A 16,732-nucleotide genomic window follows, 5' to 3' on the forward strand; every position below is an offset into this window, starting at 1 on the left:
AAGCATACTTCCCTGTAATACTCTTACATCCGATACACTAACAGCCCCAATGAAAGGGTAAAGTAGAAAAGAAGACGGAACTCAGTGGAGGAAAAACAGCAACCCCCAAACTCCTCCACAATCAGTATCAGAAGCCCCAATTAGCCTCAACATTTCACAGGTGTCCATAGGAGGGTGTTTTATCAGAACCTACTCAAATCAATTGTTCCCTAAGAACTTCTTTGAACACACTTGGCAAAGTTTTTCAAATCCAGGCAGCTCCATCACCCCGGTGCTGTTATTGCCACTGTTTAGTGGCTTTCAAGAACATAACCTTGCTAGACACACTTGGGCAGAAATATTAATGAAACTCATGGAGATCCCAGAAATGCTCTTGACCCACTGTATTTTCCCCCAAATTCTTTTACCTCTGGGGCCTGTGTGTCATTGGAAATAGAGGAACGTAGCGGGCACTTGTTGAAGGTTAGTTATTACTCCTACTCTATCCTAATTAAACAGTTATTGAGCATCCACCATGTACCTTGCTGATATGGTTTGACTGTGTCCCTACCCAAATCTCATCTTGAATTGTAGCTTCCATAATTCCCATGTATCATGAGAGGGACCCAGTGGGAGGTAATTGAATCATAGGGGTGGGTCTTTCCAGTGCTGTTCTCATGATAGTGAATAAGTCTCATGAGATCTGATGGCTTTACAAAGGGGAGTTCCCGTACACAAGTGCTCTTGCCTGCTGCCATGTAAGATGTGTCTTGCTTCCCCTTCACCTTCCACCATGATTTTGAGGCCTCCCCAGCCATGTGGAAGTGTAAGTGAATTAAACCTGTTTCCTTTATAAATTACCCAGTCAGGTATGTCTTTATTAGCAGTGTGAGAACAGACTAATACATTTGCCATGAAATACGATTGATGGTGGGAACTTTTCATGCTGGTACATCAACACTCCTTTAGAATTGGCTAACAGCTCAGGACCCAATTAGAATCACTCCCAGTGGCTCTTCCCAGGCTGGATAAATGGTGACTAATATGCAGGGGACTCTGGTAAATGAGTTGGTGGCACTTTTTCTCCAGCATCCCTCACTCCTCAGCTTGGTGGCCACTAACACCAATGGTGCTGCTGGAGTTGGCACCTTTTTTGACTCTGCATCTTCAGGGATTTGTCTCCTCTGAGGAGAGTAGAGAAAAGGTATAAGTAGTTCCAGGCTGGGAAATCCAGAATTCTGCCTCCTGGTTCAGTCAGGGAGTAAGGCAGCTTGTGGTGCACAAAGCCATTTTTTCCTTTTGTCAGGAACAATTTGACAACTCACACCAGAAGAAAAGCTATGGAAAGACCAATCCCAGATGTGGAGCAAATACTGGTGAGGATGTCAATTGGTATAATCACAGTGGAAAACTAGTGAATTTCCAAAACTGAATCTGGACCAGTGACCAAATAATTTCATTCGCAGTTATAATCCCAACAGAAATTGTGGCAGCCAGACTCTAAGATGACCCCCTGTGATATCCACTTCCTGGCATTCATTCTCTTATGTAATCCTGTCCCACTGAGGGTGGATGGGATCTGTGATTGGCTTCTAACCTACCGAAGCAACTGTGATGGGGTATACTTCAGTGATTGTGTTACATAAAATGCTCACTTCTGTTTTGCTAGCAGACTCTCTCTATTACTTCTTGGCTCACATACATTGATGCTGGAGAAGCCTACATGGCAGGGAAATGAAGATGGTTTGTCCATCTAGGAAATGAAGCCCCTAGTCCAACAGTCTTCCAAAAACCGAATTCTGCCAACAACTATGTGAGCTTGGACACAATCCTTCCCCAGCTGAGCCTTCAGATGAGATCCCAGCCATAGTTGACACCTGATTGCAGCCTTGTAAGAGACCCTGAAACAAAAGACCTAGCTAAGTGGTATTCGAACTCCTGACCCACAGAAACTGAGATAATAAATATGTGCTGTTTTAAGTTTGTTGCAGCAACTGGCTTCACAGCAATGCTAATTAATACATAAATGCCTACAAATATGTACCCAAAGACATGTATAAAAATTTCCATAGCAACATTCTTCATAATGCCAAAATAGAAAACAATTCAAAAGTCTGTGGGCAATGAGATGGATAAATAAATCTGTGGCATAATGGAACACTATAAAGCAACAAGGAAATAACCAACCCCAGCTACATGCAGCAACATGGGTGAGTCTCACAGACAAATAATTGAATTTAAAAAGCTTGACACAAAAGAGTACATACTGTGTGATTCAATTTACATAAAGTTCTAAAACAGACAAAACTAATCTATCACCCTGTTTTAAGTTAGAATGGTGGTTACTTTGGGAGGAAGGTAGTGACAGGGAAAGGAAATAGGGAAGCTATTGAGATCCTAGTAATAGTCCTGTTTCTTAATCTGGGAGCTGGTTACCTGGCTATTTTGCCCACTTTTGTGTAAGTGTAGGTTAAAAAAAACACTACTCCAAATTCTTTTCTAGTAGGTTGATCTTTTTATTGTAGGATGTGAATAGATGTGTGGTTAGGGGAGTGCTTTATCTTTGTAGACACAGTATTATACATCAGGAGGGCTTTGCAAAACACTGATTTCAATTGCCTCATTTAACAGAGGAGAAAACTAAGGGTCAGAGAGGTAAAGTGAGTTGAGGAAGTCAAGCTTCCCATAATTGTCAGAGCTAAAACTGCAAAGCAGGTCTCTTACTTTAATGTAACTGGTTTGGATGTGAAGGCCATCTGGCTGTGGCCTGTCCTTCATGGTTCTCTAGGCTTGAGTCCCTTTCTTCACTATCCCATGAAATAGCTGTTGATGTTGCAAACTCAATTAAAGAAGGTTACTTTCCCAGATAGCTCAGTGCCCAACTCAGTATTGTGCTTTCAACTAGTCAATACCCAATAAGAAAGAGCTTCCTGGTGCCCTTGTTTTTTTCGAGCTTCCACCCTGTTCTATTTCACTTGAACCCTCTTTGCTGTTGGCTTCCAGTCCTGCTTCTTGCACCATGGCCAGTGACCTTTCCCTGATCTATGCACCGTCTACTTCTCACCCAGTACAACTGAAACTTGATACCCTTCCCTGGCATTGAACTTGGCAACCCTTCTTGGCTTTGATTGGGATTCATCCCTCAGTGTGTACTTGCTGCCAGCAGCTTGGGGTTACAACCTTGAATGAGAGAATTGCAGGCATCTTGCTGGGTCGGTTGTGGCCCTAGAAAAAGAGGAGAGAAAGAGGGGAGAGAAATATTTTTTCAGTCAAGGATCTATAAATATCCAATCTTTTCTACTGAGACCTCCAAATAAGCTCTTACATTTCATTCTACAATAACATCAATTGGTGTAGACAGAGATGAGAGTAAGTCCCCTGCCCTTTCTCTTCTCTTCTTCTTCCTAGCTTTGCGAGCTTGATTAAAAATTTAACACAGTGGATGATGCCAGCCATACACAAATGTACCTTAGAGACAAAATGTCCACCGTGTCAGAAGAAAGCAGAGTGCAGATCTGGCAGTAACTCTACTGATGGATGGCATGGGTGTGTCTAAAGGATGTGACAATCAGAGAGAAAGCTGTTGAGCACAGAATTAAGACAGGACAGACCAAAGGAAGCCCATGACATGACTATTCCAGCAACGATGGCTGCATCAGGCCCTAGCAGCCTGGTGACATTACGCTTCCAACTCCTCTAACTAAATAACTCACGCTCTGATTCCAGACTCACCAAGGAGCTTTTTGATTGTAATTTGACCTCCTTAGTAGATTTTCTTCAGGGAGAAAAAATGGTGAAGACAATAATTTCAATATTTGATCTCCTTGACAGTCACACATCTTCTTGTCAAGAGAAGTATTGCCACTTAGGTGAGTAGTTTTGGAGTTTTGTGACTTTAGTTCACACAAGTCAACCCTCCTAAGTCAGGCAAATCCTGGAACACTAAGAAGATTGAATTTTTGGACCTGTAAGTCTTCTGGCCAGACCTTGGACCGTGAAAAATTCATTAAGATAATGCCACTTTGGAATGTCTTTTGGTGGACAGCCAGCCAGCCATTTCCTGGCAATATTCAACATGGCTTTGGGCCCACTTTCAAAATCCTGATGGTATCTAACTGGCTTGAGAGGAAGGAAAAGAGGGAGCAGAGAGACGAGGAGGTAAAATGGAGTAGTCCACTAAAATTGGCTTTCACTGAGGCTACAAGTGGAAATTGGGTCTCATTGAAAATGGATTACCCATGTGGTTTCTTAAATAGGAGTAGATGCCCTTCTGGGAATATGTGGCAATGTGCTCCAGTTTAGTAAAGATGTGGGATGAAACTCAGCACATCTTCTAAAGATTAACTTATCCCATAGATCTGGGAAGATAGAGAAGTTAAAACATTAACAGTTACCCAGAGTGTTGCTCGGTAGTCAGGGACTATATTTTCAGCTACCCTTGCATTTAAGTGGAGCCATGTGACAAATTCTTTCTCATGGAATGTTGGGAGACTGGCTGTCAATTCTGGGCTTAAGTAATTAAAAGAGCATCTTAATTGGCCTTTCCTCATCTGCTAGTTGAATGGGAAGGACGTACAGTCCCTGAAGGAGCGTGGACTCACAAGACCAAGGGGCCAGGCTATCCACGGACCAGCCACACTCACCTGGACTTTATGTTGTGAAAAATAAATGTCTAAAGTCTCACTATTGAGCTTTTGAGCTTGATCTATCATAGCAGACGGCGCTACTCTGGTAGGACTGATAAGTAACTTAAATATTTCTACATGAAAGCAAATAGTTTGTGATAGAATGCAAACTTTACATGAATCCTCAAGTTAAAATGGAGGTTTCAAAGACACATTTTGCTCAGGGTAGGCTGCTGACATTTTCCCTGGGTTCCCATGGAGTGGTCCATTCACTCTTCTCTGCTGTTGGGGAATGTGATGGCAAAGTTTGACAAGAGCCAGACAAATTCATGTGGTGGGAGGGTGAGAGCTATGGTTGCCCTCTCAACTGGAGAGTCTGTGGTTAGCGCTCACTCATGGCAAGATGGAAAAAGGTGAAGTTAGACTTCCGGTAGGCATTCCCCAGTCCCCTTACCACCAAACTCACAGGGGCTTCTTGTATCCTTCTACTGCACATCAGTGGCATATTCCCTGGCCTGCTTTTCAGGCAAAGTTTTCACCATCTGGATCCCTCCAGAATGTCCATCCCAACTTACATTTCCTTAGGGGCCTACTCTTTGTTGGGGATAATATATTTGAATAATTCAGGCTAAGAGGCAGGGATGGCAAATACACGGCACCCCCTAGTATCCAGCCCCTTTCCACATCCGTGGCAGACATCAGTATTCCCCGCAGTACTGCCTTCTGCTGAGCTAGCTGTGGCCTCAGGGTCTTTAGGACAGAACTCCAGGCAGCTCCTACGAATCTATCAGGGCTGGCCATTGAGTTGAATTCCATTTGCAATCCTGGATGAATAAGAGATCACAGTTGCTTCATTGGTTATCCCTTCCAGAAAACATTTGCTTTTCAACAAGGTTTTCATTACCCCATTAACCCAAAAGAGGAATCTGGAAATTTCCAGCACTCTGGCAGTTCTAGTCATAGAGAGATTTGAGGCAAGGGACCAAATTTTCCATTGCTCTTCAAATTACACTGCTAACCCGCTGCCTATTTCAATTCAATTCAATCCAACAGATATTTATTTCACTTACAGTAAAGCAGGTTTTGTCTAGAAAATCACATTTAACGCCATCACCAGCAAGTTTTTATTGAGCACCTGCTGTGTACATGGCAACGAACTAGGTGCTCAGGTGTTTCTTCTGTGATTATGTTGACTTATAATCACCACATGGAGAAGCACTGTTCTCTCTCTTCCTCTCCCCTCTCCTTTCCTCTTTTCCTCTCTATTGCCTCTAGGGGAGCTGACTTCCAGGGGGAACCCTCTTGTTCTGCTGTCCAGGCCACCTGGGCTGCCATTCAGACCCCTCTCACTGCTCTTCCCCAAGATTGCTGAGTGGGGTGAGCTTGCCACCCTCGCGCTGGCTTTTAGGGACAGGGTTTGCCTGCACCCTCCCCTTCTCAGTGTTCCTAAGCTGAGGCATCCCAACAGGGCCACATTCTCTCTGCAGGGACCCGGCAGTTTCTGCCAGTGGCCAATCACACTTTCTTGTCATGACCTTCTCCAGAGCTGCTCTCTGAAGTGCCACTGGGGCGGGGGGAAGAAAGCATTTTCCAAAATATCCTCCATTTGTTTTTCTTTGGAGGGGAAGGGGCTTCAATGGCAGGATTTCTCTCCCACCGATCCATTCCAGTCGTGTTCTAGGCTGGCAGGGGCAGATCCATCCCTTACCCTCGGCAAAACGTGTCTAACTAGATGAATGTGGCTGCACAGCAGAACTGCAGCTATTCTGGCAGCTGCGGGAAAGCTGGGGGAGGGAAGCTGCCAGGACTCAGGGCTGGAGATGGCAGATGCCCCCAAGCCATGGTCACGTGCTTGGACCAGTTTTGAACGCTTCCCACGTAAGCCTTGGAAATGGAGCTAGGAAGGCGTGGCTAGGTGGGCAGAGGACAAACCTCAGCTTCTCTTGTCTTGGGCTACCTGTTGGGTGTTTTCATATGGTTGGGCTATGGGGGAAACAGGGCTTTGGTGCCCACCATGCTAGCTGTGGGCACAGTGGGAAGGACTGCAAATGTATGATTAGTTAATGTAAACTTGGATTTTGCAGAAAGCAGCCAAATCTGCGGAAGGGTGGCAGCTGCTGCATTGAACAGATGCCCCAGGAAAGCCCTAAACTTGTGGAATCTGCATATTTTCCTCACCCCTGCCTAGGAGGCCAGCGCACAGCAGTCATTACAGGACTTTCCTGGAGGCATCAGGAAGCCAGGGATGGTGATTTGTTTAGATTTGTCTGAATAGTTGTGGGTTGCCAAATCACACAGACAGCTGCAGTCAGTTGCTTTCTTCTTGCTGTTCAATCCACGCCATGAGTTTTATCAACCACATTTCTGCTCCACCCTGGATGTCTTGGGAAATCATCATAACTTAATGGAAAGGCAGAGCCTTGAATCTGCTCCCTTTCTGCAACATTGCTGCATTTATTCAACTGTATCATTAGCTGGGAGATAATAACCAACCGCAGTATCATCTTTTTCCAACTTTGGCATTTGTTTATTGAATCTTTGTAATAGCACAATGGACTCTATGTGCCATTCCCTCTACTCTTCCTTCCAGAAGTAACGGTGATGGCAGTGAGGAAGAGAAATACAATTATGTAGAAACTGCAAATTTGGTGTGATGGAAATTCTGTGGGCAGCCTGGTTTTACCTGTGCAGAATTCCTTTAGATAAAAGCAAACCACTTTTTCCCCTGAATCAGGTTGGTTTTGGGGTGAGTTTCCAGGTAGCCTGGGGGGAAATCTGAGCACTCACCTTTGTTGCCATCTTTGTGATTTTTGTACAGAGTCAACCCACAATGTTTGTCTTACTAATTTTTTTTTTTTGAGATGGAATCTCCCTCCATCACCCAGGCTGGAGTGCAGTGGCACAATCTGGGCTTACTGCAAGCTCTGCCTTCCAGGTTCAAGTGATTCTTGTGGCTCAGCCTCCTGAGTAGCTGGGATTACAGACGCCTGCCACCATGTCCAGCTAAGTTTTGTATTTTTAGTAGAGGTGGGGGTTTCACCATGTTGGCGAGGCTGGTCTTGAACTCCTGACCTCAGGTAATCCTCCCACCTCAGCCTCCCAAAGTGCTGGGGTTACAGGCCTGAGCCACTGAGCCCGGCCTCTTACTATTTACAGAAGGCTGCAAAACTGGCACAGAGTGGTACTTGGAAGTTAGGTTGTAGGAATGAGTTTTCAGGGTTTCTCTTGTTTGACCATCAATTTGGCTTAAATTGAATCATAGAATCTTATCATGAAGTGAAAACTTGGAAATCATCTTTTACAATCTTTCATTGTATAGATGAAGAAACTGAAGTAAAGAGAGAGCTTTACATTCTTAAAGATCCAGATCAATGGCAGCAATCTCCAGGTGTACCAGTTATAACCAGGTATCCAGGTGTATGGAGTCTCTATCTATATTGGGTCTCCAATAGTAAGAAATTAACAGCAATAGTAAGAAATTAACAGCAATCACTAATAATAAAATAGAACACTTATAACAATATGCTAGCATTGCTTCTCTTGCACTTTGGGGCCATTACTAAGTAAAATAAGGGTTATTGGAACACAAACACTGCTGTACCATGACAATCAATCCAATAACTAAGACGAGTCCTGAGTGACTGGCAAGTGGGGAGTGTAGACAGCATGGGCACGCTGGACAAAGGAAGGATTCACATTCCAGGAAGGATAGAGTGGGATGTCAGATTTTACCACACTACTGAGAATGGCATGCAATTTAAAAATTATGAATAGTTTGTTTCTGGAATTTCCCATGTAATATATTCGAACTGCAGTTGACCACAGGCTACTATAACTGTGCAAAGTAAAACGGTGAAGGAGGTGGGGATATTGTATTCAGCATTCCTTTACTTTCCTTTGTAGATTGTTTCATCTTGTATCAGTCAGGGTGTGATCATAGAACCATAGGAATGAGATAGAATAATAGAAAAATTAGATACAGAGGCCGGACACGGTGGCTCATGCCTGTAATCCCAGCACTTTGGGAGGTCGAGATGGGTAGATCATGAGGTCAGGAGTTCGAGACCAGCCTGGTTAACATGGCAAAACCCCATCTCTACTAAAAATACAGAAATTAGCCGGACCTGGGGGCACATGCCTATAATCCCAGGTACTCTGGAGGCTGAGGCAGGATAATTGCCTGAACCCAGGAGGCCAAGGTTCCAGGGAGTCGAGATCATGCCACTGCACTCCGGCCTGGGTGACAGAGCAAGACTCCTGCCTTGGGAAAAAAAGAAAAAGAAAAAGAAAAATAGAAAATTACATACAGAAAACGTCTTCTGTGGCCCCTGCTAATTAGAACTATGCAGGGAAGGGAATTCTGGGAAGTGTAGTTCCAGCTTAGGCAGTTGGCATAGCCTAAGTCCATCCATGCTCATTCGATGGTACTCCTACAAAACTAGTTTTTTTTTTTTTTTTTTTTCTTTGAGCCGGAATCTTGCTCTGTCGCCCAGGCTGGAGTGCAGTGGCGTGATCTCGACTCACTGCAAGCTCCGCCTTCTGGGTTCACACCATTCTCCTGCCTCAGCCTCCCAAGTAGCTGGGACTACAGGTGCCCGCCACCATGCCTGGCTAATTTTTTTGTATTTTTAGTGGAGATGGGGTTTCACTGTGTTAGCCAGGATGGTCTCCATCTTCTGACCTCGTGATCCTCCCACCTCAGCCTCCTGACCTCGTGATCCCCCTGCCTCTGCCCCCCAAAAGTGCTGGGATTACAGGCGTGAGCCACCGTGCCCAGACCAAAGCTAGTTTTTTAAAAAAAGTTATTTAATTTTATAAAAAGCATGTTATGCTGTATGTGTTCATTCAGGACTTACTTTTTAAAAAATATATTTTTAGGATTTCTGTATACTGTGGTGTACAGCTATAGCTCGTTCCTGTTGACTGCCCTATTATGTTCCCTTGTGTGAATATACCACAATTTATTCATCCACTCTGTTGTTGAAGGGAATTTGGGTTGTTTCCAGGCCTTGCTATTGTGAACAGTGTTCATATGAACACACTTTTCTTGTAGATGGCTCCAGGTGTTCATGGGCAAAAGTCTCCAGTAAGTTACACCAGGAGTAGAACTGCCGGCCAGAGGGAGGGTGGGACAGTCCTAGTTATGCCTGTAGTCTAAGAATAATGATATATTTTATCTTTATTTTCTTGCCATCTGTCGCTTGTTTTTCACTTTCTTTTGACAAATAGGAGTTCTTAATTTTAGTATGGTCAAATTTATCAATTTTTTTAAAATAGCACTTTTTGAGTATTGTTTATGAAATCCTACTCTATCTCAAAGTCTAAGAGAGGTTTACTAAGAGTTTCAAAGTTTTTTTTTTTTTTTTTGTATAGTTAAGCACTCCATCTGGAATGAATTTCGGTATGTGGTATGATGTAGGGATCTAATTTCATGTTTTTCTGTACGGATAACCTTTTTCGTCCAGCTCGATTTATTTTCCCACCGATCTGGCAGGCCTCTGTTATATATACTAGAGTTTTATACATGTGGATGTCTATTTCTGAGCACTTTATTCTATTCCGTGGTCTGTCTGTCCCTGTGCCAATACCATCCTGCCTTAATTACTGTCGTTTCAGAAATAAAAAAGCATGTTATTAGGTGGGGCAAGTCTTTCCTCCATGCTCATCTTTTTGACAAACGTTCTGGCTGTTCTTTTTTCCTTTTATTATTTCATGTAAATTTAGAATCAGCTTATCAAGTTCCTTAAAAACACATGTTAGCATTTTAATTGGAACTTTATTGAATTGGGGAGATGAACAATACTATGTAATCATCTTATTCACAGTGTGATATACTCTTCAATGTATTTGGGTCATCTAACTGTCTATTAATAAAGTGTTATACTTCTCCCCATAGAGGGCTCCAGTGTATTTTTATATGTATTTCTAGGTTCTTGGTATCCTTTGAAACTACTGTAAGTGTCTTCTCTTTAGTTACATTTTCTGGTTGTTTATTCCAAGAGTACAGAGATGTGATTGGCTTTTGCTAAGCTTTCTTATTATTTCTAATAATTTGCTCATATGTTCTTTTTGGTTTTTGGTGAAAACAGTTATTTTGTTTGAAAACAATGACTTATATCCTTCTTTCCATTCCTTCTTTCTTTTTCTTCTGCTTTTGTGCTGGCTGGGGCTGTCAATATTGCACTGAATAGGAAAGATAAGACTAGGCCATCTTGTCTTATTTTTCACTTTAAAGGGAAGTATCCTAATGTTTTCCCATTTAGAATGGTGTTCTAAAGTCACTTTTTATTTTTTGAGACACATTCTCACTCTATCACCAAGGCTAGAGTGCAGTGGTCCTATCTGGGCTCACTGCAACCTCTGCCTCCCTGGTTCAAGCAATTCTCATGTCTCAGCCTCCCGAGTAGCTGGGACTACAGGCGTGTGGCACCATGCCCTACTGATACTGGTATTTTTAGCAGAGATGGAGTTTTGCCATGTTGGCCAGGTTGGTCTCGAACTCCTGGCCTCAAGTGATCCGCCTGCCTTGGCCTCCCAAAGTGCTGAGATTACAGGCGTGAGTCACTGCACCTGGCCTTAAAGTTATTATTTTGTAGGTACTCTTTATCAGACTAAGGAAGTTTCCTCTATTCTGAATTTGGAAAGAAATTTTTCTTTTGAAAAATTTGTATTGTGATAAAAAATATATAACACAAATTTGCTAGTTAACCATTTTGAAGTGTACAATTCAGTGGCATTAATCAATCGCCTTCACAATGTGTGCAACCGATATCACTATCTACTTCCAAAACTTTTTTTATCACTCCAAAAAGAAACTCTGTAACCATTAAGCAAGAACATCCTGTTCCCCTTTTCTCCCAGGCCCTGGTACCTTTATTCTACTTTCTGTCTTTATAAAGTTGTTTACTCTAGATCTTTTTTCCTTCCTTTCTTCCTTCCTTCCTTCCTTCCTTCCTCCCTTCCTTCCTTCCTTCCTTCCTTCCTTCCTTCCTTCCTTCCTTCCTTCCTTCCTTCCTTCCTTCCTTCCTCCCTTCCTCCCTCCCTCCCTCCCTCCCTCTCTTCTCTTCTCTTCTCTTCTCTTCTCTTCTCTTCTCTTCTCTTCTCTTCTCTTCTCTTTTTGTCTACTCTAGATCTTTCTGCCTGCCTGCCTTTCTTCTTTCCTTCCTTCCTTCTTTCTCTCCTCTCTTCTCCTTTCCTTTCTTTCCTTTTCTTTTTTTCTCTCTCTCCCCCTCCCTCCCTCTTTTCCTTCCTTCCTCCCTCCCCCCTCCTCCCTCCCTCCCTTCCTTCCTCCCTCCCTCCCTTCCTTCCTCCCTCCCTCCCTTCCTTCCTTCTTCCCTTCCTTCCTTCCTCCCTCCCTCTCTTCCTCCCTCCTTCCCTCCTTCCTTCCCTCCTTTCCTCCCTTCCTTCCCTTCCCTCCCTTCCCTTCCTTCCCTCTCTTCCTTCCCTCCCTTCCCTCCCTCCCTCCCCTCCCCCCCCCCCCTCCCCTCCCTCCCCTCCCCTCCCTCCCCTCCCTCCCCTTCCTCCCCTTCCTCCCTTCCTCCCTTCTGACAAGGTCTCACTATGTTGCCCAGACTGATCTCAAACCCCTGTACGCATACGATTCTCCTGCCGTGGCCTCTGAAAGTGCTGGGATTACAGATGTCAGCCACCGTTCCCAGCCTAGGTATTTCATATAAGTGAAATCATGTATTTGTCCTTTCATGTCTGGCTTCTTTCACTTAACATAATGTTTTTAAGGTTCATCCATGTTGTAGCATGTACCCAAATTTCACTCATTTTTATTGCTGAATAATATTCAATTATATGTATATACCACATTTTGTTTAGTCATTCATCTTCACCCATTCAACTTGGGTTGTTTCTACCTTTTGAATATTGTGAATAATTCTTCAGTAAGAAATTATTTTTAAATTTTAAATTTGTGTTGAATTTTATAAATGCTTTATTTGCATCTGTTGAAATAATTATGTGTCTATATCTTCTTTTAACCTGATAGTGGGTGAATGACATTTAAGTCATGCAGAATTTCAGTCATTTTACTTCTCATGTAGCTTTTCTCAGGAAGCTACTGGAAGATGTGTTCCACCAGACTGAGGTTGCAAACCAAGGACATGAGAGATAGTTAACAGAACACCAATAAAGGAGAGAAGAGAAGGGACTAGCCAGGACCATGGTGACAGCCATGCACCCAGAACCGAGGAGTTGAGGGCAACCTGGAGGAGTCAGGAGGACCTATGGGAATTTTTTACTCAATAAGGTAACCTCGAAAGTCTCTCTATTGAATCCAAACATATTGAGAGATGGGGAGCCTGGGATTGGATTAATGGCAACAATATTGATAACAAGAAAGCAAAATAAGATAACTCCAGGCAAAACAAAATGTGTGCAGGCAAGGAAAAGTAATCATAGGATAGTATGTGGCTCATCTGTAAATAGCATTTACTTAGTCATAGATATAAATACAGAATATTAATCTATCTGAAAAATGTGATGTCATATCTTAGGGACCTGTGGAGCAGGGGGAGTGTGTGTGTGTGTGTGTGTGTGTGTGTGTGTGTGTGTGTGTGTGTGTGTGAGGGTAAAGGGAGTTGGCAGGAGTGCCAAATCCTCGTCTTCCCCAGCGGGAAGTTCATAGATAGTACCTAAAACAGACCAATCAGGAATTAGACATACACACATGTTATATACTGATATGGACACAAATACCAACACAAAAAAATTAATGGTAAGAATTAAAATTAGTTGTCCCTGGGGAAGGAAAATGGGGGCAGGGACTGCTATTTGTGACAACAACAAGTCTTGTAGAACTATTTGACTTCTTTAACTATGTGCTCATGTAACCTTGTTAAAAACTAAATTAAAGGGCCAGGCGCAGTGGCTCATGCCTGTAATCCCAGCACTTTGGAGGCCGAGGCGGGTGGATCATGAGGTCAGGAGTTTGAGACCAGCCTAGCCAATATGGTGAAAGCCCGTCTCTACTAAAAATACGAAAATTAGCTGGGCATGGTGGTGGGTGCCTGTAGTCCCAGCTGCTCAAGAGGCTGAGGCAGGAGAATCGCTTGAACCCAGGAGGCAGAGGTTGCAATGAGCCAAGACTGTGCCACTGCACTCCAGCCTGGGCAACAGAGCAAGACTCCATCTCAAAAAAAAAAAAATAAATAAATAAATGAAACACTTTCCTCTCTATCATCGCCATATCAAATCTATTGCCAAGTACTTTCAGAATGCATCTCAAATTCGTCTTCCATCTCCCTTCCTCATGTAGGTCTTTTACCTTTTGTTTATTTCAAAGGGAAGTTTGAAGGGACTATACAAATAAGCTGTTTAAAATTAAGAGACAGAAATTTTAAAATTTTCACAGAAAAAACGAGTCCACAGACAGGTGCCTCCTCACCTTCTTGCCACTGAAGCTGTGCCCACACGTATTCTTCCCTTGTTTCCTGCTTTGGTGAAAAAGGTGTCTCTCCATCTGAGGGTCATCCCTCCGTCTGCTGTCTTCTGAAGCCTCCCCAGGGATTCCACTGTTTTCATTATCTCCTCTCTCTTCATATGAACATTTCAATATACATTCATCCCTCTTATATTTAATTTTTAATTTTTTAATTTAAATTTTTTTTTTTTTGAGATAGAGTCTTGCTGTGTTACCCAGGCTGGAGTGCAGTGGTGCGATCTTGGCTCACTGCAAGCTCTGCCTCCTGGGTTCAAGTGATTCTTGTGCTTTAGCCTCCCAAGTAGCTGAGACTACAGGCACGCACCACCACGCAAGGCTAATTTTTGTATTTTTAGTAGAGAAAGGGTTTCACCATGTTGGCCAGGCTGGTCTTGAACTCCTGACCTTGGGTGATCCTCCCACCTTGGCCTCCCAAAGTGCTGGTATTACAGGCATAAGCCACAGTGCCCAGCCTATTTAAAATTTTTTTTGTTCCATCTCCCTTTTCTGGTGTTTCTTATTTTTTAAAAAGTTCTTCTACCATCTCTCAGCTCCTTCACACTGCTAGTTGGGGAGCTTCTGGTCTAGTTGGGGAGACCAGCCTTAAACAAATATCCACACGAACACATTGCACTTGTGTTAAGTGATGCAGAAGAAAAGTGCAGCATGCAACAAGAGTGTAAGGCTGGCATTGAACTTCATGGGGAACTGGCGGAGAGGATGACAAGTCTGGGAAGCCGCCACTGAGACCATGCCATTTGAGCAGAGCCTTGAAGGATGAATAGGAGTCGGCTGGGCTTGAGATTCAGAGTGGAGGGAAGACTGGACTCCAGGCAGAGGGAACTGTTGGTGAGGTCCCTGACTTTGAGAGAGGATCTGAAAGAGGGACCGTATGGCTGAGTTATACTGAGCAAGGGGATGATGGCACCAGGTCAGCTGGTGAAGTTAGTCAGGTGGACAGGAGCCCCTTTAGGACTCAGTGAGCATTGTCGATATCAATTTTCATATGCCATATTTATTCCTTATCCCACCACAACTGGCTCCCACCCCATTGAAAGTCCTTTTCTCAGGCCACTAATGAGCTCTGTTGCTAAGTTCAGTTAACTTTTTTAAAATGTAAGTTATTTCATTTAATTCAACTATTTAGTTCTAGGCATTGTTCTAGGCACTAGGGACATAGCCTCCTGACACTAGTTGACCTTGTTGACTGTTCTTCTGAATCCCTTGCTTCCCCTGACTTCTGTGTTTTTCTCCTATTTCCCTGGTTAGTATTTGGTCTCATTTTCAGACTTTTCTTCACTGGTTAAACCTTGGTGTTCCTATGAGGTCTGTCCCACGTTATGTTCTCACTGTTCCAAACTGATTTTAGTTCCTCAAATTCTCCTGCTTCTGGTCCTTTGCATGTGCTACTCTCATTATCTTGAATGTTTTTCCTTCCCACTCTTCTACTTCACTTGTTCATCCTACTTATCCTTCAGGTTCTGCTTAGTTGTAGCCTCCACCAGGAAGTGATTTCCTAGAGTGGACTGATTAACTCTCATGGCTTCAAAAGGCACATACATGCTCTCAATTTACAAATGTATTATAGTGCCCAGATTTCTCTTCTGAGTTCTGGACTCACATGTCCAATTACCTGCATGACAGCATCTTTGAATGTCCTCCTGACACCTACCAGCCAATGTGTACAAACTGGACTTTTCCTTCCCTACCCGCTCCTTTTCTGGGGTTCTCTGTGTTTGTGAATTACAGGGCCATTCACTTACTGACTTGAGCCTGAGTTCATCATGATCCTCTCTCCCTCAATCCCCCATCCATCCCATCGCCAAGTGCTCTTGCTCCTAACGACTCTGTCCTCTTTTCTCTATACCCCTGGCTTTTTGGAATAGCCTCTGGCTGATTCTGTCTCTATTATCACTCCCCTCTAATACACCGTCCATACTACAGCCAAAGATATCTTTGCAAAATGCAAAACTTTCCCCATCCTGTTTGAAATCCTGCTCTAGCTCCTCAATGCCCTTAGAATAAATGCCAAACTCTTTGAAGTAACTTACAAGACCCTGCATAATATGTGTGCTTCTGATCCCTCCAGCATCGTTCTCCAATTCTTCTCCCCACCACCCTGCACAAACATCATTTTAGCTCCTCAAATTCTCCCACTGCTGGTCCAATGAAAATTGTGTTTCCTCTCTCTTGGACATTTATTATTCCATCCCATCTGCTTCATTGGTTAAATCCTACTTATCATTCATGTCTTTGCTTAGGTGTCACTTCCACCGGGCTACTTTCTACAACTCCCTTCCCCAAGTCTTGATGAGTGGTCCCTGCTATGAGCTCCCAAAGGATCCTTTACCTCCCTCATCACAGCAGTTGCTAAGCTGTATAGTCACTGACTTGTTTATTTCTAACTAGGCTATCAACTCCATCAGGACAAAGACTACATCTGTCTTGTTTATCATTGCATCCTCAGTCCCCAACTCGGTGCCTGGTGCTTAGCAATGCTCAGCATGTATTTGTTGGTGGGCTAGCTGAATGTATTACCCAGTGTTCTTTGGGACCTGGGGCTCATTTATAGGGATGAGTTGCAGTGACAAATGTTAAAAGCCCCATTTCTCGTCTCTCATTGTTTTTAAAATCTGCTTGTGGCCTCTGATTGTTTTTAAGCCCTGGAGTACTAGCATGAATGGACTTAGTTTGTGTG

General features: G+C 43.4%; 1 protein-coding gene across 5 annotated transcripts in view; it reads right to left on the reverse strand.

Moving 5' to 3' along the window:
* Nucleotides 1-16,732, reverse strand: part of EEF1B2 (eukaryotic translation elongation factor 1 beta 2) — a 954,602-nt gene that overhangs the window by 292,497 nt on the left and 645,373 nt on the right. Inside the window, exon 1 of one of the 5 annotated variants that reach the window (XM_050750900.1) lies at nt 11,864-11,873. The exons of the other annotated variants lie outside the window; for them this stretch is intronic. The gene's annotated coding sequence lies outside the window, so the exon portion shown is untranslated. Of the gene's footprint in view, nt 1-11,863; nt 11,874-16,732 lie in introns of those variants that run through there. 5 annotated transcript variants of the gene reach the window in all.

The sequence above is a fragment of the Macaca thibetana genome, chromosome 12 (assembly GCF_024542745.1).
Source record: "Macaca thibetana thibetana isolate TM-01 chromosome 12, ASM2454274v1, whole genome shotgun sequence".
NCBI classification, from domain to species: domain Eukaryota; kingdom Metazoa; phylum Chordata; class Mammalia; order Primates; family Cercopithecidae; genus Macaca; species Macaca thibetana.